At 44.6% G+C, this 25,545-nt stretch overlaps 1 protein-coding gene across 3 annotated transcripts in view; it reads right to left on the bottom strand.

Annotated features, from left to right (window-relative positions):
• Positions 1–25,545, bottom strand: part of adarb1b (adenosine deaminase RNA specific B1b) — a 162,702-nt gene that overhangs the window by 102,022 nt on the left and 35,135 nt on the right. For all 3 annotated transcript variants that reach the window (XM_066686135.1, XM_066686134.1, XM_066686133.1), the window contains exon 2: positions 10,707–10,783. The gene's annotated coding sequence lies outside the window, so the exon portion shown is untranslated. The remainder of the gene's footprint in view (positions 1–10,706; positions 10,784–25,545) is intronic.

Below are 25,545 nucleotides of genomic sequence, written 5' to 3' on the forward strand. Positions count from 1 at the left end.
TGTCTGCTTGGGTTTCCTCCGGGTGACTGTCTGTGAGGAGTGTGGTGTGTTCTCCCCGTGTCTGCGTGGGTTTCCTCCGGGTGACTGTCTGTGAGGAGTGTGGTGTGTTCTCCCCGTGTCTGCGTGGGTTTCCTCCGGGTGACTGTCTGTGAGGAGTGTGGTGTGTTCTCCCCGTGTCTGCGTGGGTTTCCTCCGGGTGACTGTCTGTGAGGAGTGTGGTGTGTTCTCCCCGTGTCTGCGTGGGTTTCCTCCGGGTGACTGTCTGTGAGGAGTGTGGTGTGTTCTCCCCGTGTCTGCGTGGGTTTCCTCCGGGTGACTGTCTGTGAGGAGTGTGGTGTGTTCTCCCCGTGTCTGCGTGGGTTTCCTCCGGGTGACTGTCTGTGAGGAGTGTGGTGTGTTCTCCCCGTGTCTGCGTGGGGTTCCTCTGGGTGACTGTCTGTGAGGAGTGTGGTCTGTTCTCTCTGTGTCTGCGTGGGTTTCCTCCGGGTGCTCCGGTTTCCTCCCACACTCCAAAAACACACGTTGGTAGGTGGATTGGCGACTCAAAAGTGTCCGTAGGTGTGAGTGTGTGAGTAAATGTGTGAGTGTCTGCGTTGCCCTGTGAAGGACTGGCGCCCCCTCCAGGGTGTATTCCCGACTTGCGCCCAATGATTCCAGGTAGGCTCTGGACCCACCGTGACCCTGAACTGGATACACAAACATAAGTACTAACAGCGCCCCCTAGGAGAGATTTTTAAGCCCACTAAAATGATACAGTACGAGTGGGAGTAATTTACAATCCAGTTCCACAATGGCTTGTAAATTACAATGCAGGCCTTCAAAATCATATCAAACAAGCAGTGCTGAGCATACATTCCATCCTACACAGGGGCTTAGCCTACATACAGTGTGAATAATCCATTTATGTTGCAGGTGCAAAGAGCACTCTCTCACTCCTTCTCTCATTGCATCAGCCGTATTAATCGGCTAAACCTGTAATTACGCTACCTCCAATGTGTAATCTGATTGCTGAATGCAATGATGCAATCAATCTACCACCGCTGCGTTTAGGGATGAAGGGTGGAGCAGCAATTCAGCTTAAATAAACACACGTTTCTGATTACAAATAAACAGGCGTGGACGCTGGCAAGCTGATGAGATTCTCCACGCCGACACATACAACACGTCTGCGGCTAATGCATGAATGTGTGGCTTTGGAATATAGAAAAGTTCAACAGAGGTGAGGTGAAATCTCTCCTCAAAGACACAGAGACGCTCGGAGTGGGATGGATGAGTGATCGTATGAAAAGAGAGACTCCACATTTACCGGCAAAAAACTAAAGATAAATATGTTCGGTGCCTCTATAAAAGATTATATTCACGACTCTGTTGAGAACGCTTCACATTCACCACATATTGAAACATCACTGTAAGAGGTTTGACTGCATTCAGACACAACAGCATTGAGGAGGTCAAGAAGCGATGGTGGCTCATTAGTTGTAGATTAAACACACGATCAGGACTCATCCCAAGGTATAATATGTGTGCTCCATCACATCCAAAGAATGCAGTTCCCCTCTCCACAGTCCAATGTTGGGTACATTTATGCCCCAAAGCCAACGCATGGCACTGAGAGCGGTGACCACGGTTTCAAGTGCAAAAGTGGTGTCGAGATACTTCAAATACTGTGCACACAATTCTGCTGACGTATTTTATAGCTGTCACAGAACTGTGGCGTATGGCAGTAGGCAGGCTGCCAGAAGCTGAGCACAATCTCGAAGGCCTACACTGGTTAAATAGGGCAGAGCTTTAAGTTTGGAGCTGATCAAAAGTATTGTCAGGTGGCAGGAAAAACTTTGGCAGAGTGAGATATTGACTCTTCAGTCTCTTGACAGTGTTCTGGAAAATAACTGAGCTGCAGAGAGGCCAGCAAGTCTTCAATCAAATAACTTCACCCCACCCCCTTCCCCCCTCCCAATCGAGAAACACAAATGATCTGAAATTACTCGTTGAAATGGGGTTCTAACTGGATGTGTGAAAAATCCTCAGCGTGGAAGATGGAGAGGAGTCTCATTTGCATTTAGCAGAAAAACAGAAAAGCTGTTTAATGCACTAAGGGCCGTAAGGAACAAAAAGACGGTGGGATTATAGAGAGGTGGTAGGTGTGGTCAGGTGTGGCTCCAGTTTACGATACAATCAAATACTCGACCACTGACAGACTGGAGCACAGTTATAAGTCTGTTTTATCCAGTACAGAATACAGTTACAGATTCTAGGGGCTGATGTAACTGTGTTTTACTGAAAATATAAATTCAAAATACATTCAGTACACACTATTCTATTTATGTACATTATAAACATATTTCTTTGCACAGTGGTATATAGAATATGACCAGTAATAGCATATAACATACACAGGACACAGTGTACAGCCAGGGTGGCTGCAGATTTTCACTCCTCCCAAGCACAAGCACACTTTACATAATTAACCATTAGTTTGAGGACTGACATCAACTGATTGAACAAGTGGAATGAGGTGTACTTCTGCTCGAATGAAATGAAAATACAAACATGTGGCATGAGGCCAAGCCACTTTAGCTTTACCGTGCAATCACACTGAAAGCGACACAAGGGGCACGGCCACCGGAAGTCATTCATTCTCAATGAGAGTCAGTGACACTGGGCAACGATCACGAGCAATGCTAAGTGGGAGAACCCGCTCGATAAATGTGACGCCACGTGTGAGTTTCTGGGTCCAATTGCGCCTAAGGTCCCTTGTCATACATTCATAAGACGTGTGTTTACTGTTTGAATAAAACTGAATGTTTCAATCAATTCCGTGATTTCTGTTCAGGACTTCATAAAAAGACATATATATATGATATATTACATTATGCCCAAATTACAGTTGACATTTGAGTCAAAAATAAATGTTCAGTTATTGTTAAATAAACTAAATAAACATAGCTGTAGGTTTATCATTTCAGGGATTAAAGGTACAAAGTGTATAAATGTTAAAAGTTACAACAGTGGTGTTAAAGACCAGTGTTCCCTAAACGTACACTATTTTCTCCCTCACCTGAAGTAACCTTTCATTATAGAAGCATGTACTCAAGTCCTGGAATTGGGGCGTATGAAACCAACACAATTTCAAAATTATAATAGAATATGATACAAGTACATTCACTAATTAAAGGCATGGAATATGTACCCTTAAGGGTACCACCACAGTGACTGCAAAAGGTACCACAACCGTACAAGTGATATAGATTAGCATGGGCCAAGACTGCTTTTGCCTGATTAAGAATCTCAACATAAAGCAAACTAGAGCATTTCATCATCTAAAAACATACTAATATCTCCATATGTAGTAGAATAGTAAATATTTTAGCAGGGCAGGGCTATGCGAAGGATAAGCATTACTGCCCATTGACATAGAATGCCCAGGACATAGTGGTAATGGCAGCCTCTTTTGCCTCCTACGCCTTCTACTCTGACGTCCAGCTGGCTGCCCTCACACACTTCACACGCAGATGCACACGTTACATGCATGTGCCACATGCATTAACCCCATTGTTCTGAGCAGAGTGTTCAAAGACTCACAAGCCACTGGGCACAAATCAAGCAGCTCCTACCACCACCTGAGCTGCTTCTTCAAAAGCAGAAAGAGGCGACCTACGTTCCTCTGCGTCCCGTAATCATTCCAAACAAGTTCATTAAAGGAACCGGTCGATTTTTCTTAAAGGGGACACTTTCTTCAGCAAAGGATTGAAAGGATTGAGTTTACCCCTCTTTCTAAGAGCCTCTACTCTTCAGGCAAAGCTTTCCAACGAATGTTGGAAGATTTCTGTTAGGATTTGATTGAATCGAGGAGGAAGAGCACTGGTGTGGTTAGGCATTGGTGCTATGATTGGATCAGGATCTTAAACCATACTCTAACTTACCCCAAATACGTTAGGGCCTCCAACACAGTTCTATTACTCAACAGCCCTCTGGTGGGGTCCTTAATAATTCTCGACCCAACACTTGACACTGAGCATTGGTCACAACGTGTAGTTCATGTGCAGCTGCTCCATAGCATCATCCCAAATCATTTCATGCGTCTTGAACATAAAGGATATTTTGTTTAAAAAACTCAACTCAACTTTATTTATAGAGCACTTTAAAAACAACAACAGAAACAAAGCGCTGTACAAAAGACATTGGAGGAAAATGGAGTGGAGGAAATGCAAACCAGAGTGTTTTCGCTGCTTATCTAGACCCGATACTCTTGGTGTGTGCGCATATACCTCGGAAAATTATACTCGCAGTATAAGAGTCACAGGGAACATCTGCATTAAAGAGTTCAGATAAGAAAACACTGCACAGAGCTGCTCTCCTCCGCAGGAAAACCACCAAGCTCTCTATTTCGGTCTCGGCCAGATGACACAATTGTTTTTGCAGTCGCCAGCTCAAGAAACCTTTCTCCAAAGCACACAAGGTTTGCACCAAGCTCGTTTCCTCAGGTTTCATACGTTTGACCAAAAATAGAATAAACACCACAGGGAGAAAAATACCACACAATACAATCATCCAGCGTGCGGCCCGAGAGTCAGCCGAGGTGCGTATTAAGTTCTCTTCGTCTGGATTTCACCTGGAAATCACACATCTACGTAGTTGGATATATTGACTTGCTCGCAGACACCAGCGGTTACATGAGCAGAGAGCGAGTCACAGTTTCTCACTCCGCTCTGACCCAAACCTCTAGGGCTTCAGCCGCTCTCTGCATTCTGGGAGGAGACGGCCGGGCCGCTGCACTCAGAGCTTTAAGGGCTACTTCTGAGTGAAAGGCTGTTCCCTGCTGACGACACACTCACGCCAGCGTTTCAGTGAAAGCAGCACCGATGCCCTCTGAGGTGCCATTCATGCAAAAGACACGGGCTCCTGGACAGAAGCTGAATCGTGTGGAAACCTGCATAGCACTGCACTCAGTTATTAGTTTACTACATCATTTGAACACAGTAGCTGTCCTTCACATTGGGCCAACGTTTATTTGTGAACGGACCAATAGAAATGCTCCAAAATGCCTTGGAATTAAAAGTTAAGGAGGATTCTTTTCCCTTCTTTTTACAGGTTTTTCTCAGGACAGTGATGACATATGTCCCAGTGTTCACATCAATTGTAGGTGGTGTGAAATTTATGAGGAGAATGTTACAAGCTTGCGCTCCTAGAAATAAAGGTACTTTTGGTTCCATAAAGAACTATATTTGCTAAGATGTTTAAAACGGGTAAAGAACCTTAAACTCGAGTTAGTGGACTTTTAAATGGTCAAGGGACCATTTGTAGCACCTTTATTTTGAAGAACTGTAGTCCATATTTAATTTCATAGATTTTATCTTGAAAACAGCAGGTTCTGTGAATTCCCCTGATACCATATGATATACGTTTTTGCTTTTCCATTAATTCAGTACAGTGAGCTTGAGCCAACTCATTAGCGCCACCTTCTTTCTACATTAAAGGGTACCTGGCAGAAGAAGCCCTGTGGGAACACAGCACTGTGCTGTGGCCTTTAGCTGGCTGCAGTACTCATTTTGGGTTCTCCATTTGGACTACACTGACATGACATTTAAGCTAATTTGCATATGAGATATTCATTCATTGTCTGTAACTGCTTTTCCAGTTCAGGGTCGCAGTGGGTCTAGCGAACTTGGAAACACTGGACGCAGGCAGGAACATAACTAGGATCGGTGGCAGTCAATCCCCTCACACGTATGGACACTTTGGAACAGCCTCCACCTACCAACACGTATTTCTGGACCGTGGAAGGACAGTGGAGCACAGACACAGAGAGAGAGAACACAACTAACTCCTCACAGTCACTTGAAGAAGGGCTTGGAACCAAAACCCCAGAACCCTGGAGCTGTGAGAGAGCGACACTGTGCCACCCCATTTACAATATACACTTCTGGCCCATCTCTGGTGCATCATCCTGTTAACTCAACGTCTCTCTGTACTCTGGTCAAATCCAATCAGAGCTCAGAGTGCGATGGCTCTCAATGGTTAACTTGATGCTTTTCAAGAAAATGAGCCACACATTTCTATCCTATATTTACGCATTTAGACTTTTTACAGAATATTATTTTAAGGCCATTAAGTCGAATACCACACAACTGCAGAAAGGCACAGTGCATTCACAAATCAAAAGCTTCCAGAAGCCTCTGTTTAAAAAGGCCTTGGACCCTCTTATCACTCACAAGTAATGGCTTCACCGAACAGATTCATCAGAAATCGGCTCGGTCTTAGAGGTCAGAGGAGACGAAAGCAACTGTAGGAAAAGTGAGAATGAGGCAATAGGCCGTTTTCTTTTCTCTGTCCTTCCTTCTCTTTCTTCAGTCTGCTCTGTACAAATGATAGATGAAGCCCATTCCTTCTTCCTGCCGTTTCTGACATATACAAAGTATAGGACCATTATAAGATTTAATGCTCCACTACCTGCATACGAATTAAAAGACACATTGTAATGAAACATTGCTCCTGTATGGAATATAGGACACCTATGGGGAAAGATTTATCTCTTCTGGAATTAGTCAGTGCCCTAAAAAAGTGAAATCTGCATTCTCAAAAGCAGCGTGCTGCTCCCTAGCGTTTCTTTAGCAGGGAGTGATTTATCACAACAGCACAAGTGAGAAAGGAGTGACCAAAGCAGCAAAAACACAGTGTAAGTCAGCTCCTGCAAGACTAAGGTACTGAGCGGGTCAGTGAGACACGGCATAGGAGTCAATACCAAGAGCGCACACTTGGTTTTGGCTTGTGGCTCTGCTCCAAGAGGAAGAGAGTGTGTTAAGGATCAGGACTGCGCACGCCGAGTGAGGCGGAAACGGCTCTATTCGAAGAACCCGGTGCAGCTTTGAAACGATAAGACCCGGAACTATCTCCTGCAGTAATCACTAACTGTCCAGACCATGATTCAATCACACTGACTTAGGTACAAGGAGCCCAGACTGTGACAAAATCCTCATTTCAGATATCGTGGGAGAGGGTCTGAGGAACACGATTAAAGAGGTGTTCTGGGACGCACTCACTTCCCATCATCTGATTTCCTAGGTAAGACGTGATGGACCAATTGATTTTACAGTTCAGTCCATTAGTGTATTATCTTCACGTTGATTAGAGGTCAGTAGTTTCTGGACTCTAGGTATTTAAGGCATTTGGTAGATGCTCAGACGGACAGATGCACAAATGTAATCATTTATAATCTTCCAAAGGATGCGTGTTCCTGCCCAAGTGGGGAACTGAACCCATGCACTTCGAACTGAAAAATGTGCTCCGTATACTTCAGCCCTGATTGCCATTTAAATGTGTTTTCACTCAGTCAATATATAAACGGCTCTGCCAATCAACACAAAGGTCATTTACATATTTTCAGGCACAGTAACCACAGCATGGTACATAAGCATCACAGCTTATATTGGGCCCTTTAATGGAGTAAAGGAGGTGGGAAAGGATGGATGTCAAACTGGGCCTCAGCTCTGTGACTCTGTCGGAGCACTGAAGCAATTAGTCAAATCCAGGAGGTGGTGGTAATGGGTGTTGGTTCATCAGCTCACACAGGGCTGAGGATATACTGCACCTGATCAGGAAGCTAAAGAGACAGCAGAGTGGGCAGTGAGGCAGCAAGAGCCCCAGGCCCATCGTCATATTCACCATCTCCAACTTTCACTCTACTACTTTCTCTTCCCCTCTCTCACAGTCTCCCTCCTTTTCCTCACTCTCTAGGTCTCTCACTCATTGTCTCTTTCACTCTCATTATTTCTCTGTCTCCCTCAGTCTCTTACCTTCTCTCTCTATCCCTCTCTGATCTCCTGCAGAAGAGACAGGAGCAGGTGCTCATTCCCCTGCTCCCTGCTGCTCCCCTGAGCTCGCAATCCTCCGCTAAAGCCGCTGTTTGTGAGGCCGCTCTTTCCTCAGAGCAAACACATGAAATCGTTAAGGACTCCCAGGAATCTCAGGGCTCAGAGACGCAGCACAGCACAGACCCAGGGCTTCAGAGGCTTTCAGTTATTTCCACTGGGAAGAGGAGTGTGTTAGATCCAGCAACGGGTACGGATGCACATCGCAGCCACATTTGTTATTCAAATATCTGCATTCAGAATTATCCCAACAAGAGAATATTTATGCTGTTATGAATAATAAATGACATATGAAAAGATCATCCTTCTACCGCTTTAAACTGATATTAAACCAGTGATTGGAACTGATTTTGATTGCGTCACTGCTGAGATTCAAACATAGTTTAAGGAAATAGCAAAAATTATGACATTTGTCCACTGGACCCACGTCTTGGGCTGAACTGACACCTGAACTGATACAAAACCCTGTGTATCATTGCTGCTAGAGATACACACTATATTTCAAATATTTAAAATCCCGAGCTCCTGCTGTAGACTATTGTTTGAAAAGCTTAGCAACTGAAAATCAGAAATCGGTCAAGAACCTTTTCACATCAGTAAAGCTCTGATCTACGGTACTGTGCACCTGAGAAAACCAGATCTAGGCCCTGGCCACACAGATCCGAATATTTTAATATCAGGTTTCTGTCTGTGTTTTGTTTTTTGTTGCCTCCTGTCCACACAAAATAATGGCATTGCTGCTCACTTACAACTAAGGTTTGTGAAAACGCTCTCCACGGTGGAGATCTTTTAAAACAAAAAAAGTCAGGTGCCCAGAGAAACACTGATTTTGGAAATCACTGATAAAGTAGAAGTAAACAGTGATATTCTGTGTGAATGCATTTGTTTAAACCCATTCCAAACCTCTCCTTATGGCAGTCCAGTATTATATGAGGTTACCATCTAATACCTGTTTTTACCAGTTAATATACACAGTGGAACCTCTACTAACCAACTTTCCAAGATACGAACCGGGCATTTGAATATTTTTTGCCTCCACCAACGAACCACGACTCTAGAAACAATAGGCGAGTCTCCCAGCGCCCCCCAGACTTGAGTGAGCTTTTAAGATTAGCACATTGTAGCTTTAGCAATTTAGCATTAGCGTAAATAGCAGACATCGAAATTTGTGCCGTATCTACGCTTCGGAACGGATCAAGTTCGTAGATAGAGGTTCCACTGTACTTCATTGTGTTAAATCAAGCGTGCTGTTGAATTAAATTCATACGATCGAGAATATCTCTCGAAATACCTTTGTTCTTCACAGCAGTTTAACACATCTATGATTTAGACAAAGACACAAACCCCTCACTGTTTCTGTATTAACTGTAATCATATATAAATGTCATAAGCACCAGGCATTACTGAGAAGATGAATTATTTAAACAGTAATTATCTTTAATGCCGATAACTTTTGCACAGTACCTGATCATTTGGCAAATTTGTTGTTTCCATGCTTTAAAAAAACTAAAATACTTTAAAAACCAATCATTACAAAGATGCCACATGCAGTTCTTTCTTTTAAGCTACACATCTGACAAAAATATCTGATTATTTTACAACGATAAGCTTGGAAATACCACAGGTGACAATTCCACAGTGGATCACACCTGTCCCCTCCATATTCCAGGCTAGTGTCCAATTCAAGATCAATTACAGTCCTTGGGCAAGACTCCTAATGCTGCACTAGCTTACATCTCTATCGTGAAAAAACTAAATAATAATCTGTCCAATGCTGTAAATGCAGAACACTACATTCATTCCTAGAAGTAAGCGAGCACACGACTAACTAACAGCGTTGGCGTAGAGCCTTCTTCGGCCCGAGAACTGAGAAATCAAAGTGGACAGATTCCCTTGACACGAGCGGATCCTCGGTGCATGGTGCATAACGAATCAACCTTAAAGCAGCCCAGCGTTTTGGATTTAGATGGAGAGGGAGAAGAGGAGACCCCCTACTGCCGCAGTTGTCTTAAAATAGCACAGAGCAGAGGCTGGATGTGCTCCTGCAGGACCAGCGAAGAGACATCAAACGCTGCTCAGCTTTTAAATATGCCACCAACACACAGCTCAGCAGCTACAAAAAAAAAAGCTACAGCAACCGTGTGCATCAGCAGCCAAAATGAATGCATCATCTACATCAGTGTCTTCCTCATCATCATCAATACCATCATCAGCATCACGCTCTTCATCGCTGGAGCAGGGAAGGAAAAAGGTAATAAAACTCTAGACAGAGTCGTTTCATCTTTGAAGAAGTCTCCCGTCTGTGAAACCTGACAAGCCGACTATATTAATAATGCCTTTGTTAAATAAATGAATGCGGGCCTTTAATTCTTAAAGGGCTAGTTCACATTACCATGATAAATGAACGTAATTTTCCATTGCTCATCTAAGCTTGCTATCAGAGTCCCATCTGCTGAGACAAAGGAGCCCTCTCCGTAATTCGACTCAGGAACATACAGCACAGTGTAGATAGCTTTCTTTACAGGCATTCTGTACGTCAGGGACATTGGTGTGTTCCACCTGTTCTTTTGTGGTATTTGATGATAATCTCCAATAAATCTGCCCCAAGGAGAGATTCAGAAAGGGTTAAACCAACACATTCACAAGAGGTCTCATAATCAGTATTTTACATGCTGTTTTCTCAGGTGTGTACTGGAGTGTACTGTAATCAACGCTCTGAATACTCTTTTATTTTATTTTTTTTCTAATTTATTGTATTGAGCCCACAGCGCATGCAAACCTCTCTTTTGGCGTAGCATTAAAAACAGTCCCAAAATGTAAGCGTGCAGTCTGACTCACCGTCTCTCAGGGTTCAAATACGGGCGTTCTCTGCTCCTCCGCTGGGCTGCACTGACAAATCCTCCACTCCCAGTGGCCTAAAAAACACGAAGCGAACACCATGTTAGCCAGCACTTTGAAATGAATACACTGTCACACTGTCTCAAACAAACACATAGCAGAGCAGGTCCCAGTGTTTCAACTAGGAGCCATACAGCAGGCCTGTTTGATCGTGTTTATGTAAGCATCACAGCTCGGCTAGCGTTTCTGCCCTCATTCACATGATGAATGACCAGAGAGTCGCAGCATAATGAGCCTTTCCTCTCCAGCCAGCCACCAGGGCCTGGCAGGCAGCAAACGTGCCCAGGCCGGAGGCCCTGGCGATGGGCTACAGTGAGCCCCCCTGCAGGCCACTCTGTAAACAGCACATGTTGGTTAATGACGCAGGGTGGTGGGGAGCAGCTCACTGACCCCACATGTTGGACAGCAAGCCCAGCGGGCCAGCACAAACAGGCTGTGCGATCGCCATCCCATTGCTATGCCTGCAGAAAAACAAGCACTAAAGGCTCAACAGCCCCCACGGGACAGCCAGGGGCATCAGGGTGGGAAGCATGAGCTGTCTGCCCTGGAGAAGCTGACCTAGTGCTGACCAATGCAGGAGAAAACCAAGACCCAGCACTCACCCAATGAAAAAAGAGGAGATAATGCATGAGGCAGTGAAAGCAGCTCTGCTGAACTAGGACTTAGGAGTGTTCAGCAAGAGAGGATACAGCTGAATTTACACCGCTGACCAGGATGTAGAGCTGGGTTATACGGCCTAAAACGCTGTCATGATACGTCATTGATCTCAGTAAACCAGAAGTAAACCAGTTAAAGAGAATGTCCTCAAGCCAAGGTCAGGAACATCATAATACTGCACTTAGATCAGTGTCATAACCTGTATACTGAAGAATAGCTTAGCAGTTTCATTATTAATTCTTCTTATTTATTCGCTGCCACGCCATTAGAATTTAAACAATTACATGAAACCCCAATTACAAATGCAGAGGGCTTTTATTTTGGAGTGAAGGATACAGGAAGTTGAAAAATGACACCTACCATGCTGCTTAGAATGCTACTTTCGGTTTGGCACATACTCCCTGTATAGATTCTATTTACAAGCTTTAAATTAGTGCTGTCAAGGCTAATGTGTTCATTTTTAAGATTGATCATGTGACCAAGTCTGACCCCAACATTTATTTAGTAAATTAAGAGATTTTAATTCAGAAATCAATCAAAACTACACTGAGATAATAATAATAAAGAAAAAGATTCCTCTCTCAGTTCGTCATGTTCACTACACTCACTTACACATGTACTGTGGGAGGTGGGGGGGTCTGCCACCACTGCTTAAAAAAATGTAGAGCAAACACTGCAGTTAATAATAATATTTTATGTAGATAACAACAACAAGTTCTCAATATTTTATCAGTTATAGGTCCAGACCCGGCTAGAACAGCGCCTAGGATTAGAGTCGGACCACGGTCTCCTGTTAGGAAGCCCTACACTAAACTCTCCAGTGAAAAACAGTGAAAATAGACGTAGTCTTTAAGGTTCAGCCTCTAGTTTTCCAGGTTTGTGCTCCATCCCTGTGTGGTGGGAGGATTAAGGAAGATATTAGGGCTGTTGACTGGGCCCTGAGCATTGCTTTGAGAACCACCGTTAACCTCAAAAATACTGAGCTCTAAGTGCAGGTGAGAGAGATCCCAAGAGTCACCACACCGAGCAGCTGTCACAGGAGCGACGGACAGAGGTCCAAGCACATTACAGACAAGGCTCGGAGGCACGGCTGCTTCTATCCTGAGAGCGACAAAACAAATCACTGATGAACTCCAAAAATAGGGCTTTCAAGCTCCTGCGTGGTAAGAAGCAGGGCATGTTGTGAAACCTTTACCGAACCTGATGGCGGAACATAAATATTGAAGGTAAGTGCTGCCTTTAAGTAAGAGTTAGATGTGGGTCCTATACAACACCACTCCTCAGCACAGACCATAGAAGGCTTTTAAGATATTTTTTTTTTAAATGCACTGTCCACTAGGCAAACCCCTGCAGCTGTCCTAGGACCCTATATCACTCTGTTATTGTGAGCTGCTCTATACAAAGCCAACGGGAAAGTGAGGCTTAGTAGAGGTTTCAAAACAGATGACTTCATGCAGGTCTAAAAATAGTGTGTTCTGTCATGCTACGCCAAGAGAGAGTGACAGCACAGTTCAATTAAACAGCTCACATCTTCATATCGCTCTGCTCTGTTTGTCTCCATAATACTTCATCTTTCTCCCTCTCAATCCCCTCCACACACACACACACGTATAAATGAAGGCAAAGAGTCCTGTAATAATGATCTACCGCATTCGGTTTTCAAAAGCATTAATAGCATATTTTAATCGCAGCGATATCTCTGTCTGCTGCGTTCTTTAATTAAGACTTCTTAAACCTCCAGTTTTGCTCAGTGGCTGAAACAGCCTTGATACATAACAGTCATTAGTGCAAACCTGCAGTGGGTCCAGCTTCATCCGGAGAAGAAAGAAACCGAGGGAAGTACTAGAGGGAAAAAGGTACGCACAATAGCCTTATTTTCTGCCTCAATGCGGCACAGAAAAGCTCGGTTTAATGGCTCAATTTTTCACATCTATGGCCTCCTGTGGAAATGTCAATAGCCAACGCTGGTTGAAAGGGAAAGGAGAAAAAGAAAAGCGCAGGGTTTGGCAGCAAACACAGATCCGCGGTTGAATTACAGCTCCGTCTGTCAAGCGGAGCAGGGGTGTGTGTGTGTGTGGTGACGGTTAGCCAGGGCCAGGCCCGGGCCTCTCAGGTGTGCTCAGGAAGCAGACTGTGGAGTCCTCGGTAAGGATTAGGATAAGATTACACATGAGAACCAGGTCAGATCTCAGACGCCACAGAGACGCTGGAGCTGCGAGTGTGAGAGGGACTGAGAGGGAAAGCAGGTATTCGTGCATGACCGAGGTTCAATCAGATTAGCACATCAGCATCTCCTGCTACAGATATCAAAGTGCTACACTAATCCCCAACTGGTCTTCAGATGTGTTTGATTCTTTCAAACTTCAGTCCTTTCATCCTGTATCAATGTGTATTTAATGCCACTTTTCAAGAATGAAGCAGAGGCTGTCTTTGGGGGAAAAAAAGAAGGGCTTTTTCCACTCTGCTGCCTTTTTTTTTTCAAGACCTGCAGCTGTTTGTCCCAAGATTTTCCGAACTTATCTTCCTCAATGAATACAGTTCCTGATTTAAAGTGTTCTGCACAAAAAAAAATAAAATATAAAACTATGAAATCAATCATCTGCCAAAACTGCAAGGTAACTCATTTATTCATTCATTGTCTGTAACCCTTATCCAGTTCAGGGTCAGGGTGGGTCCAGAGTCTACCTGGAATCATTGGGTGCAAGGCAGGAATACACCCTGGAGGGGGCGCCAGTCCTTCACAGGGTGACACACACTCACACATTCACTCACACCTATGGACACTTTTGTGTCGCCAATCCACCTACCAGCGTGTGTTTTTGGACTGTGGGAGGAAACCAGAGCACCCGGAGGAAACCCACACAGACACAGGGAGAACACACCACACTCCTCACAGACAGTCACCCGGAGGAAACCCACACAGACACAGGGAGAACACACCACACTCCTCACAGACAGTCACCCGGAGGAAACCCACACAGACACAGGGAGAACACACCACACTCCTCACAGACAGTCACCTGGAGGAAACCCACGCAGATACAGAGAGAACACACCACACTCCTCACAGACAGTCACCCGGAGGAAACCCACGCAGACACAGAGAGAACACACTACACTCCTCACAGACAGTCACCCGGAGTGGGAATCAAACCCACAACCTCCAGGCCCCTGGAGCTGTGTGACTGCGACACCTACCTGCTGTGCCACTGCGCCACCTTGCAAGGTATCTCAAGGAATGAAACACACCCGTGACAATGAGCACCATCCCAATAAACCTAGGCACAAAATCTGCAGTCAAAATAAATAAATCAATCACTAGGCAATTACTGTTGAGTCAATCACGTTACACAAATGTTTACTCTCAATTTGCCCAACGCACGCAGCCCTTCTCTTCTGGGTTCTGGACATCAATCACACAATTTCACACACTTTCATGGCAGGCCTACCTATATTCTCCCACCAACATTCTGCCAAGCGCAGGAACAATGTCTGGGTCTTCATAAGAGCGTCTCAAGTACCTCTGAAGTGTCTCTCCTGGAGCTGGTCAACAGTAGCAGAAAAAGGATTTCTCTGTCCAAGCCTGTCTCAGTTTACACCTCTACAGCGAGACTGCCTTAAAACCACAGCATCTGCCATTGCCATCATCCGCCCAGCGCCTTCTCTCTCAAAATATAGTCTGGGTTTCATAACAAAAAGAAAACACACAGGTCATCCACAGGACACGTGCAAGTTTCGCTGTCAAAGAAATGCCACTTAAATCACTGAAAGACATTGCAATGTGGGTCTGTGTCCAATGCTCCTAACAAAATAAACATTTCAGCAACGTTTTACATGTGCCACAGAATATCTGCCTCCCCCTACACACTGATCCCATCATTTAGAGCAATGCCATTGTTTTTTTACTTCCCAGATTAGTTTATAAACTGTGTACACACCGACTGAGATCTGCTGGGCTGGCGTTTTCTATTGAAAGCATTTTACCCCAAAAAAAGAGCATCGCTTAGAATTCCGCCCTTCTCCCAAAACAGCTAGAGCTCACAATAAGCTCATTAACCTAACAGGCCCTTGATATCCCAGCTGACTGATATGGGTCAGAAGGTGAAGCGATGGCAGTATCAGCATGCTATGGCAGACAGGACAAAATGAAGACATTACAAGCCTAATGAGTCCTGATCCGGCTCGAAGGAGCTGCAGAGTCAGCAGGAGCCTGGCCACTCGGGCACTGATACAGCGCAATGTTGCGGCAAGACACTGCTTTCCATTACCACCAGGAACCTGTCATCACGAAGATGAAAGAATAAACAGACTGCTCTGTTTGAGATCTCAGAGATATAAATGAGTGCTGACCCTTGGAAGGTAACCACAAAAGTGCTGGAGTCAAATCACATCGCTAGCCACGTCTCAAACCACCTTATTAATATCACCCGAGCGTGATTTATTATTTATCGCAGGAGAGTGTCTACAAGGGGTCGAAGCAGTCTGATGGATATCTGTGGGACAGGAGGCCATTACTTCCAGCGTGTCGTATTGAGTTTCGCAGGAGCGTGCTCAATACACCCCCCACCCCCCGACAGCTGTGAGCTGAGGGCTTGAGGATGGGGTGGGCGATTTCTCCAGGATTCCACTCAGTCAAAATTAAATTTTAGTCCGACATATTGCAGTACCTCAGCACGTCACTAATGGATTGGACTCCTTTTATCCCCCCCTTTGGAAAGCAGAATCAATCGCGACTGCAGAAGGCTGAGGAGCCGGCGAGTGTCGTGACTATTTGCGAGGCGGCGAGGTTGCTGATGTGCGTGAGCCCAGGGTAATGAGCGAGATGAAGTTTGATTGTTAAAGATGATCTATGAGGCTCGGTTATGACCTTCCCTCCATGCGGGGGTGGCCTTTGGTGGGAACAGTGCATGTTTAATTGAGTACAGGCTTGATTGGAATTCATCTGGCGCTATGCAGCCTCATTTTCTGGAGACTGAAGAAACCATTCCGTCACCCACTTTGGCCTTGATGGAAAGTTCACAACTGGTAGACAGTGAAAAGGCAATAACAAAGCGATGGGAAAAGCCGAAATTACAGACTTCACATCCAAATAAACAGCGATCCAATTTAAGAAGACAATGTCATGAACAGAGCCTGAGAGGACTTTGAGCCAAAAACACAGCTTCTCTCTGAGAGTGTTTTCACAGTAGCTTCAGTTCAGTCTTTGAGATTCTGCTCAGGTTTCTCAGGCAGGGGCTGGAAAGGGGTGGGTTGGGGGGGGGGGTGCCTGGACACAAAAGCGGAGTTGTTTATTTGAGGAATTAGAGAAGCGACAAGGAGGAGTCTCCAGATGGAGTGTAATTAGCTGATTGGCCGCATGGATGAACGCCACAGAGCTGGCACACAGCTGCCCAGGCCTGTGCGCTCCTAGCCCTCCCTCACAGGCACGAGCCACATTACGCAAAGCACTAAGCCATGGAACCGAAACATCCGCCTCCCAGTCTTCAGCTGTGCTTGAGTCAGCCTCCACTGCAGGGCTGCGCGATACGGTTTGTTAAAGGGCCCGTATCCAAAGTTTTCTCTATTTTGTTCTTCCCTGTGAGGATTCTTTATGTCATGTGCGCCAGAATCAGTCCCAAATCATTTTACATTACCACCTGTCCAACATTTGTCCCCCCAGTACTCTTCCTTCAAGATATATAGCAAATCTCTCCATCTGTTTACCAGTGTGGCTACTGTGGCCCATTCAGCTTGACCCTCGGAACGCACAGAATAAATATGATTTCCTCTCTCTGAATCACACACACCCACATTAAATTAAGATAATGCAATGGTAATCGTGGTTATTAAGGAACATTATATTGTATTCATTTATTATATTAATTTGTCACTTATCCTGTTATGAAAAAAGGCATTCATAACCCTCAATTTGAACTGTACGCCTGTGTGTGTATACACACACACACACACACACACACACAGGGTGGGCCATTTATATAGAGACGCCTTAATAAAACGGGAATGGTTGGCGATATTAACTTCCTGTTTGTGGCACATTAGTATATGGGAGGGGGGAAACTTCTCAAGATGGGTGGTGACCATGGCGGCCATTTTGGATCCAACTTTTGTTCAATGGGAAGAGGGTCATGTGACACATCAAACTTATTGGGAATTTCACAAGAAAAACAATGGTGTGCTTGGTTTTAACATAACTTTATTCTTTCACAAGTTATTTACAAGTTTCTGACCACTTATAAAATGTGTTCAAAGTGCTGCCCATTGTGTTGGATTTTCAGTGCAACCCTCTTCTCCCACTCTCCACACACTGATAGCAACACCGCAGGAGAAATGCTAGCACAGGCTTCCAGTATCCGTAGTTTCAGGTGCTACACGTCTCGTATCTTCACAGCATAGACAACTGCCTTCAGATGACCCCAAAGATAAAAGCCTAAGGACTAAGGACATTTTATAAGTGGTCAGAAACTTGTAAATAACTCATGAAAGAATAAAGTTACGTTAAAACCAAGAACACCATTGTTTTTCTTGTGAAATCCCCAATAAGTTTGATGTGTCACATGACCCTCTTCCCATTGAAAAAACAAAAGTTGGATTCAAAATGGCCGATTTCAAAATGGCCACCATGGTTACCACCCATCTTGAAAAATTTCCCCGCTCCCATATACTAATGTGCCACAAACAGGAAGTTAATATCACCAACCATTCCCATTTTATTAAGGTGTATCCATATTAATGGCCCACCCTGTAGATAATCTCTCCCATCATCATACAGCCCCCTCCTTTAGGAGAGATCGACAGAGAGAGTGAAAGAGAGAAAGAAGACCCAGAGAGAGCAGGACCCAGGGACAGAACGACACAGGCACAGAGACAGAGATCATCCATGCCTTCCAGCTAAAATCCATGCCGCATAAAAAGTGATTAGCCAGTGTCTCATTCGAAGTGAGCCACCATTTAGTCTCAGCGAGTCAGCTGGCCGCCGACTGTGTAACGAAAGCTGGAAAGAAAAATGAAAAAAATGAAAGACTGGAAGGAAACAGTGGAGGCCAGGCTCAAACCTGATGGCTCCTCAACTTTAACAGAGACAAAACGCAGCAGTGAGAGAGAAAGAGGTGCTTCAGCACGACTTCTTTCGCGTGATAACATGCAATTAAGTTAAGCACCGCACTCGGGGTGAACTCCGGCGAGGAACACCGTCCGTCTTAATCCCTTTTCATGCCGTCTGCAAATTACATATTGCCGTGGATCAGTTTTATTATGAAAACATTACAAGTGATTCTAGCACATGATCCGCGACGACCGCAATGCAGAGGCATCGAAGGCCCATTAAAGTTCTTCGCTGCGTGCTTTGGTAGCAATGAATATATTAGCCTGCAGGAATATGTGGTAAAAGAGCCCTTATTAGTTTTACGCCATCGCCTGGGGAATCATAAAAAATGATGAAGGTGCAGGACTTATTTCCTTTATGATCTTTTTTCCAAATTTAAAACAAAAACAATGTCAATGCATCAGAGTGGCTGCTAATTTGAAATGCATTAAACCACGAGCCCAAGCCAAGTGTCACTAGAAAATCGGGAGGTGAAGAGCCGTTGGGTCCGGGCTGAAGCTCTCCATCACTTTATGGCTCAGAGGCACTCATTAGAGCTGAAGCAACAAGAAATCTGCATTAAAAAGCTGCCCGTCCTGTTCATCAGTCAGTAAAGCTCTCTGCTCGTCTGTCAGCGGCACCAGAGTTGTCTGTCAGTTGCAGACGAGATCGTTGCTGTCCCCGAGGCTTGACTGCAACTGATAGATTTGCCCTGCATTTCCCCTGCACTAACACACCTGAGACAACACATCTGCTAATCACAATGCACTTGGTCAGCCACAGTGGACATCACAGCACAAGGAAAACACTCGACACCTGTGAGCTTTCAGCATATCCGCTCCACACTACCAGGTCCTGGTGAAGATGGGGAAGCGTCCCTCTCTCTGTCGACCAACACACAGATCCACAGCCCCATCACAGAAGCCCAGGACACTGAGGGGAAACCCAGATTTGTTTGTGGTCATTTCCACCTCTTCAGAGCTCCCTACAGCATTCCCCTGGGAGGTTATCATTAGCGATCTGTGGCTCTATCCCTCCACCCAGCATGTGACCGCAGAACCACACAGCTATGAGGGATATGGACACTTCTAGATATTCCTTCCATCTGCGAGACAGCTGAGTAGGGTCAGCCACACAAAGAGAAAGAGAAAGAAGGAAAGAGAACCAGAGGGAGTTGCAGTTAGAAACAACCTACTGCAGTCTAACAGCAAAACTCAAACCATGTGGAAACAACCTAAATGTGGTCTCGGTCCTATATGTGGAACGTAACCGAGCTGTCTGTGCAGGAACCAGCAGCTCTTTTCACATGCTGATTCACTCAAGTTGCGTCTTGATTCCTGCAGGGCCTGCTCCCTCACATGACCGCACACCGGGTCTCACATCTAGAGAATAAAACAGAACGGTGCCAAAAAGAAAGGACTGAAGAGACTAGAAGAGGCCAAAGGGTCTAGTTAGTAAACATGAAACTGTTACCGCTTTCAGGGCGAACCACCAGTCAAATTCAGGACGGTTAGAAATAGTTTTAATGTAAATAACTGCGGTTACAGTATCAACCAATGAGGAACAGTCTCCGAGTGGCCACAGCGCTGTTCCGCAGGCAACGTGGGATTGTCAGCGGAAACATGGTGCTGTGACAGAGCCACAGTTTGGTGCCCAATCTCCCCTCGCCATCCTCGAAACCAGAGGAGAAGGAGAAAAAGATGCAATGCTCCGTACCCCCTTAAAATGGCACCATTATTATATGTATTGCACTATTTTGGGGTTCCGCCATTTGTGTCTGAAAACATAGTGCACAATTTTCACTGCACTCAAACAATCCCACAATACACTACAAAAAGTAGTGTACAACCCATGTACACTAGCAGATATTAGATTACCCATAATCCACTGCGTTGGTTGGTGAAAACCCGCATGAGAATTCAGCTCCCAATAAGAGTGCACTATATAGTGAATAATATAGGGAATAGTGAATAGGCAGCCATTTTGGGCACATGGTAGTGCACTCTTATAGGGAGATGAGTTCAGGAGGGTAGTGAATGATTTCAAAAACAACCTCATGCAGGTTTTCACCAAACAATGCAGTGGATTATGGGTAATCTGATATCTGCTAGTGTACATGGGTTGTACACTACTTTGTGCGGTGCATTGTGGGATTGTTTGAGTGCACTGATATTTGTGTTTTTCAAAACAACACTCGCTGAAATGATTTCATTTTGTCCTTCAGTACTTTTTGAACTTTTATGAACAGTAATATTTAAACACGTCTCAATATGAATTTTCATACGGTTTCAGATCTACTAGTTAGCTAATGAGATAAAAACATAACACTTTACTAAAGGGTGTAATAGCACCAGTCAAAAGCAGAACAAGGCATCTACCGTTCCCCTCTGAGTCGAATTCCTACTTGGAGTTGTGTTAGCAGCTGGTCAAAGATAAGCAGTGGTTGCTTCACAGGTCTTAAAAGAAGCACAAATTAGCCTTCATCCTCTCAGCTGGCTGCCACTGTGTGACTGTGGGAGACACAGCTCTGGGCTGAACAGTCAAGGACTAAAATTTGGGGAGAAGATTTGCTGAAAAACAACTCATAAATACAAGCAAGCAGGATACACATACGTTCTCTCCCTTGCTCGGCCCACACACGCCGAGTCTCATTCCTGCCCACCGTGCTCACTTACAGGTGCACCTCTGAACTAAAGAAAACCCCATAAATCACAGAGAACGCCCTAGAGCTAAAACATTTTATGTGAGGTTTTTTATGTGAGAAAGAGGGGAAATCAGCAAATGGCTTTGGCAATAAAGCCTTCACACAGTATACAGCAAGACAGGAGAGTGAGGGACCATTAACATAACAGAAGACACCATCTCAGCAGTCTTTATAGTAAATAAAGGCTACTGGACATTTTCCATGCTGCTGAGAAACAGATCTTTGAATGATGACTAAGGTTAGATGAGCTATGAGGACGAGGAGCATTATAATGAGAGTCCTAGTGATACACATACTGCAGGTTTGCGGAAAGCTAAAATATTATGATAGAGCCTAGCAGACTCTTTCCGCTGCTTTATTGCTGCCCATAATAAATATAATGTACTTTAAAAGGTATTCTGATATGTCACACCCTATACTGAAGAATACAGCCCTCAATGTGCTAGAAACAAGGACAGCGCTTCCTCCCCTCTCAGCTCCATGGGGAACATGTGGGGGATGGAGGAGCCATAATACAAAAGGGCCACAGGCAAGCAATGATTGTGTAATGAATAAAAGCAGTCAATTAAATAATGGACATTTGTAAAGCCGATGGAATAATATGCTCAGACTGAATAACACGCAAAACATCTTCTGCCACGGGAAGCGAGGAGAGGAAAAAGAAAGTAAAAAGAAGGGAAAGGGAAAGAAGCACTGGAGACAGAAAAAAAGTAAGAGGATAAACCTGAGAAGATAAAAGAGAGGAAGAAAAGAAGACAATATAAAGGATAAGGGCGGTGGGTAAAAGAAAAGTGTGGGTGACAGGTGTTTGTTTAATTCATGGAGATACTCATCTGGATCATAAAGTGGATCTGGATGAGTAACTGCTTCACAGGTGAAACAGAGTCCAGCATCAAACTAAACCAACCAAGCACACGCTGCACTCCAGCTGCTACCTCCCCTCTCTAAAAGCACTACAGTGTATTGATCTAAAAAAATAAAAAAAATTAACAAATAAAACAGAATTAAATATTGACTGACTGCCCTCTTTCTCAGAATTGAACGTTACTGCACCTAGTCTTCAAAACCCAGGACAAAGCACAAAACAAAAAGCCATGACCGCAACCTTCTCAGCTTCACAATATCTCGCCCAGTCTGCAGTTCTGGATATAAAAGCGACGAGAAGCCTCAGGAATGGACAGAGGGCCTAAAGAAAAGGCCGGAGCACACAAAGTGCTTGAGTGGCCACAATCCTGTGTATAAATAGTGTTTTGAGTGCAAGCACTTTAAGATTGGGGGGTGGGGGGGTCAATGATGCACATCTCGAAACAGAATTACTTACAGCTTGTGGAACCATTTCGCCTTTTAATACACTACCATCAAACCTTTCCCCGGGACAAAAATGCTCCTTCTCTCTCCCCCTATCTGTCAGTGAATGGAAAAAAGAAAGGACGGCATGAAAGACAGAAGGACGATGAACACAGAGGATGAGGGAGGACTGAGGAAAATAAGATTTCTCCATGCGACATTCCTCAGGCATTAGCATCTTAACCACCCCCCCCCACCACCACACTCTACTCCGCTCCCCCCCCCCCCACACCATTTCCTCACTCACCCTCCCCTTCATGCTTTCCTTCCTTCTCTCCCTCACTTGCTCATTTTATAATCTCTCTGAGCTGTCTACCTTCCATAAAGAGCTACACAGCCCAGAGGAGGCCTCCATTCATCCACATGCATTCATTCATGAGCAGCAAAGTGCCTGTGTTTGGTTATTAGATAACCCTTCCCTGACTGATAATACGCCAAAGAGGCCATCTCATCTCCTCCTGGTGATCCTCAGACCTACAGAACAGAAGATGAAACCAGGTCACATCCATCCATCCACTCCATAACGGCAAGATACAGGCGTTTCACAGTCAAATAAATAAATAAATACTTAATAAATAAACAGAGTCACAGGAACGTAATGCCTTCTCCTGCCAGTTCTGCTGAGCAAAGACCAAGACCACTACACCACCATCAAACCACACTTTAACTTCCTCAGGCCTCATTTCCCTTTAGAGTTTCCAAAACCTTGGCAGATAAGCAAGTAAACAGTGTGGCAGTTTAAATAGCCTTAGCCAAAGGCTGCATGGTCAGGAATAGTTAGGAAGCAATTTTTTTTTTTTTTACATAACTCCCCTACTTCATAGAGAATAAGGCACATGAAAATAAAGAATCACAGCATTGGTAAGAACTTAAAAAACAAAGACAAAGCGGCACTGGATAGATTTTCAGATCTGGGCATTGCTTCAAAACCATACTGACTTATCATCAGTAGTACCATTGTTGTGGCTCCCAAAGCTTGTGGTTCCCGTTAGAGATGGTATTTTGCGATGTCACTGCCTACATTTTGTAGCCAATACCATAGACCACAAAGTGGGTAGAGCGGAAAAGAGTTGAGTAGAGCAGGTACTAGTCTTTATAGAGCAGAACACTTCAGTAACCCTGCGCTAAAGTGTTAGCCATACTCCATAGATCCATAGAGTCCTCTACAGTGCAGTCCCCTGCAAGCTCCAATCCCAATCCCTACATTGTATAAATGAGCTGATATTCTCATTAATGCAAGAAAATACCGGCATAACTCTGCATTCCCACTAGGAGCTGGGAACACTGTCAGGACAAGCTCAGAATGTCCACTATCACTCTCCATTTTATGATAATGTCCATTTCCATTTTGAGACTTACTGCAGTCACTCTTCCAGACTAGAAAAGGGTCAGTGTCTTGTACAAGGACCGTGGCTGATACAGAGTAAGGTTTTGGACTGTTCCTTCGTTGAGGGCAGCAGTGTATTCTACTGTTGCCCACGTCCACTTCCGGAAAACATCTAACTCAAACTGCAGTGCATTAGATTATAAACGCATGATCCTTCGATCGACTGTGGCCCTCAGGGTTCAATTAGACACAATGACTGCACTTCAGAGCAACGAGATAAGGATGTTTATTAACACTCGGAATCCAAATACGCTTTCAGAGCTCAAATATGATTTAATATGATACACATTCTGATAACCAGCAAAACCTACACTTTCTAAAAACAGCACTGCTCTGTAAAATATCTGTAAACAATCTGCCCACTTTTCTCAGATGGACAAACTGAGCCTGGGGTGGAGTGACGGACATTGGGGGCATTCCGCTAAAGTAACGGACAGGAAGTGAGGAAACACAGTCACTGTGTCTGAGAAACCCTGTTCCGCACTCTACCCCAGGGGGCACTGGTGCTGATGCCAATGCTGAAATTTGTTTAGCCACCGTTTTTCATATTTTACGGGTTATTTGTACCAGACAGAATGTGAAATGAAATGATCTGATGCACCTTTAAAAACAGTTTGGCAGATTTGTTTTTTGGCAAGCGACAGTTTTTATTAAAAACAGTATTACGGAAAGGAAAATCTCCTCCCCACTCCTGCTCCGTCCTCTGTTCTCTCTCTCTCTTGCTCGCTCTCTCTTTGTTTTTCCCCCTCTCATTCACTCTAGGAAATGGAGAAGCAAGATGTGGAAACTCCTCCGGTGTACTGAGCCGAAGAAACGGTTGGGTTTTCTTTTCCAGAACGAATAAACACCGCATGCTGTATCTCTGCCTGACAGCTGCCCTTCAGAAGCAGCTGAGCCTTTGTTTAGAGCCGTGCCGCTGGAACAGAAGTAGTACAAAGCGTACAGAATTGAAAGTGCAACAGAGAAAGAGAAAAGCCTTGAGTGTAAACAACGAGATAATTAAAATCAATTAATATCAATTAGAAAATGTGCACAGATGCAGCCAGCAGCCAGCACGCTGTACTTCACAGGAACGTATTGGAGCACACAGTGCACACTCCCTGCCTCACAGGCCACACTGCTCTAATCACAGCCACACTCATTTCTAATTAAAAAGGTCACTCAGTTCATTCTTCACACCCAACAGTGAAAGAGACCACTATCCAATTATCAACACACGGCCCTGTCCCAATTCATGCCCCAAGGCCCGAGGCCTTCTTTGGAGTGCGTACTGTTGTGACATTATCGAAGGATGAGCTTAGGTGCTCGGGATTAGGACTCATTTAGCTCAGACGCCTTTAACTGTGTGAGTTAACATCATTAAAGAAGCAAAGTAGCACTGAACCTAGAAAAGTGTACGACCCGAAAACCATTTTTTCTCAAATGTTGACACAGATAATTAAAAAGAGAATTCCGTTCCTGGTTTCTTTTTTCCCCCCAATTGTTTTATGCATAAAACATAACAAGATCACAGTGGACTGTGGGTAATAGCCATCAAAAAGAGTATAGTCGCGTGTGCACTTATCAGGAGGATATATTAAGTGCTTATAGGAGGCACCTCTGT

Source organism: Hoplias malabaricus, chromosome 12, assembly GCF_029633855.1.
Source record: "Hoplias malabaricus isolate fHopMal1 chromosome 12, fHopMal1.hap1, whole genome shotgun sequence".
NCBI classification, from domain to species: Eukaryota; Metazoa; Chordata; class Actinopteri; order Characiformes; family Erythrinidae; genus Hoplias; species Hoplias malabaricus.